This window comes from Lepus europaeus, chromosome 6, assembly GCF_033115175.1.
Source record: "Lepus europaeus isolate LE1 chromosome 6, mLepTim1.pri, whole genome shotgun sequence".
NCBI lineage: Eukaryota > Metazoa > Chordata > Mammalia > Lagomorpha > Leporidae > Lepus > Lepus europaeus.
Window position 1 is genome coordinate 73,379,275 of NC_084832.1, and position 3,746 is coordinate 73,383,020.

At 43.9% G+C, this 3,746-nt stretch overlaps 1 pseudogene; it reads right to left on the reverse strand.

The window, feature by feature from the left end:
- Window positions 1–592: 592 nt before the first annotated feature.
- On the reverse strand, window positions 593–3,066 carry LOC133762119 (chromobox protein homolog 1-like; annotated as a pseudogene).
- Window positions 3,067–3,746: the final 680 nt, after the last annotated feature.

Genomic DNA, 3,746 nt, shown 5'->3' on the forward strand with positions numbered 1-3,746 from the left:
CCCCATTTACGGTGTCAACAACATCTTTTTGAAAAGGTAAAATATCCTGGGCATAGAACCAAATCTTCAGTTAGTTGTTCTCTCTACTGTTTCATCATTTCCCCAATAAGGCCCCAAATTTTAATCAAAATGATCCAACCCATTTCCCTTTCTCCCTATCCCATCCCTCCCACCCCTAAATAATACACCAGTAATAGCCAAAAACTACACACAGGCTACGCTGTAAAAACGTAGAGTTAACACTATCGGGAAGAAGGCTGTGGGTTGTGGAGATGCTCTCTGAAGACCTACAGTATCGTTTTGTTCTCCCACACACCCAGTTCTGCAAGTTTAGTCCTTCATAGAAGGCCCTTGGCTTCTCTCAGTAAAGCACAGAACCTCCCCCTTTCCCTCCACTGGGTGGGGGTGGGGGGTGAACTACACAGCTTGGAGCAGCTTAACGCACTTGGGCTGCCGCAGGGCACAGAAACTGTACTGGCTCTTCAAAGGACATCTTCTCAAGCCACCTCTGTGGTGTCAAGACAAGTAGGTCTTCTTCCCTCCTCATGTGAAACCCACAGTCGGATGGGACAGGGGCTGGTCCTCAAGAGACTTAATTCTTGTCATCTTTGTCGTCATCCTCTGAGGGATAGGAGTGCCACGTCAGCCTTTCCTCACAGAAGGAAATGACAACCTGTGGGCACCTGACGTTGGCTTCCTTGGCAGGGACCAGATCAGCCTCATCAGAGTTTTCCCATTTCTTCAGGAACATGAGTTCTCCACCTGAGCCTGTAGTTCCAATAATCCGTTCTGGCTGCAAACCCTGGGCAAAGCCTCTTCTTTCTTCTTCTTTGGTTTCCTCTCTTCTCCCTTATCTTCAGAATCAGAATCAGCTTTGCGCTTGCCTGCCCCTGACTTATCTGTCTCCGTGCTGTTCTCTGTGACTGCAGAAACCCAGCAATCCAGATTATCTTCTGGTTCCCACGTGTTGTCTTCACTGAGAAACCTTTCCACTTTAGGAGGTACTCCACTTTGCCCTTCACAACTCGACGGTCAAGAACTTTTTCCTCCACATATTCCTCTTCCTCTTCGAGCACCTCCTCCACTTTTTTCTTCGTTTTTCCCCATAGTGCCCGCCAGCTTTCTGTTGTAAAGGGTGACGCGGCTCAAAGGAGCGCCCAAGAGCTGGAGAAGAATCGGGGTCAGCTACTTGCGCGTCGCGTGGGGCCAGCCAGGGGTAGTGGCGCCCAGGAAGCCGTGTGGCCGCAGTCGAGCCCCTCATCCATCAAGATGTTTTGACATAACCTAGTGGTATAAAGCAACGGCAAGTAACTATTATCTCTCACACTTTGAGGGTCAGGAAATGAGTGGCTTGACTAATTCTGGCTTCTGGCTCTCATGAGGTCATAGTTAGGTGGCGGCTGGTGCTGAGGTCGTCTCAAGGCTATTTTCACTCCTCTGTGATGGTGTGGCACATTGATTACCCCAGATATATCCGTGTCTTAATCCCTGGAATATGTGAATGTAATTTACAAGGTGAAAGAGTCTGCAGATGTGATTAAAGTTCTTGAAGTGAGGAGATCATCCTGGATTATCCAATTGGGCCCTAAATGTCATAATAGGCATTCTTATAAAAGGGAGGCAGACAGGATATTGACATTAAAGAAGGCCGTGTGACCCTGAAGCGAGATGCACTTTCAAGATGACTTTCAAGGGACTCCCGACAATGAATGAGGTTCAAGAAGCTGGAGAATGTAAGGTAACCAGTTTTTTCATATCGGATTCAGAGGAGCCCAGCCTGGCCAACACCCTGATCTTTGTCCTGGTTAAACTCATTCCAGACTTCTGATCCGCTGCACCCTAAGATATTAAATCTGTGTCAGTTTTAGCCCCCACGCTGGCAGGGATTCTTACAGCGGTCACAGGAGATTATAGAAGTGGGAGGACTGGTGATTTAGACATCTCGCCCTATTTCTAGGGAAGCTCTCCAAGTGTGCCTCCATGAAATCACTGTGAACCTCAGGGCAGCCAGGGTTCTTATGGGCTTGGCTCAGATAGATAAAGGTCTATGTCCCAGAACAGGGCAGGGCCAGGTTGGAGTTTGTTTTCCTTTTGTTGAGGTTGTTGTTCATTTGTTTGTTTACAAACTTCCCATAAAGACCACATAATATCATTTCTGGTGTACTCTGTTGATTAGGAACAAGTTAGTGAGCCTGGCACACTGGAAAGAAGTGGAATTAAATTTCTCTTTTTCAAATGGACAAAGAATCTACTGAATTATTTTAAACTCACAATCATTGACATAAATTGTAATTTTCATTTAGAGGCTGTGTCACTTCATCTATCACATTGAAGTCTATGATCCAACTTCGATTTTTATGAAGTGTGAGGTAGAGATAAGCTATTCATATTCCATGTGAATATCCAATTGACAGTGTCATTCACTGAAAAGGAACCTTTTTTTATTTGCCTCTTTTTACAGCTCTAAGTAGAAGCTTTATTCTTTGCCATTGTTCTATTTGCCTATCCGTGTTCAATTATGGTAGGTTTTGATATCTGTTAGTTTTTAGTTCATCAATTTTGTTCTTCAATATTTCTTTGGCCAGTCTTGGTCCTTTGGATTTAGCTAATATTTTCACATTATTGAATCTTCCTATTAATGATACATCTCTACCTTTACTTATAAGCCTTGTAATTTCCTTCAGTATGGTTTTGTTTGGTGTTTTTCCTCTCTCATCAGAATCTTATCTAAGCATATGAGGTTTTTTAACTGCATGTGAATGACTGGATTTCATTTGCAATTATTGATAAGGAGACATATAATTTAATTTTTCTTGTTGTCATTGTATCAAATAAATATGAAAGTACTGATTTATTCATTTATTTATGCTATTTACCAAAAAAAAATCTAGATTCACTCATTCTGCATTAATCCACTTTTCATTACTTTAGCCAACATACCCAAAAGGAACTTCTTGTGAAAGAAAAGGGTTATTTCAGGTTACAGTCTGAAGGTTGCAGGCCAAGATTGGGTGACTCCACAATCTGGCATCTGTGTAGACTGATCATGGCAGCTTGTGAAGTCATGATCACATGCTGGTCTGGGATGAAGAGAGAGAGAGTAGCTAGCAGAACTTGAACTAAAATAACCAAATCTTTCATGAACACCGCCCTCTGAGGTTATATCCCCAATGCCCTAAATACCCTCCACCAGACACCTTTCAGATGCCATAATTAAGTTAAGTCTCCACCCTTAGTCCAACAACCATTGATATCTGCATGAGTTTTGGAGAGAAAAGTCCCACTGTATCCATAACACATTTTAATCTTTACAGTAATATTTAACTTCTTCTTTCCTTATGGCATTGATTAAATCTTCATTGAAATACTGAATAGAAAATGTGATAGAATCTTTCTTTGAAAGATTTATTTATTTATTTGAAAGGCAGAGTTACAGAGAGAGAGAGAGAGAGGCAGAGGCAGAGGCAGAGGCAGAGAGAGAGAGAGATCTTCCGTCTGCTGGTTCACTCCCCAACTGGCTGCAATGGCTGGAGCTGTGCCGATCCGAAGCCAGGAGCCAGGAGTTTCCTCTGGGTCTCCCACACGGGCTCAGGGGCCCAAGGACTTGGGCTATCTTCTCCTGCTTTCCCAGGCCATAGTAGACAGCTGGATCAGAAGTGGAGCAGCTGAGACTCGAACCAGTACCCACATAGGATGCCAGTGCTGCAGGTGGCAGCTTTACCCACTATGCCACAGTGCCGGCCCCA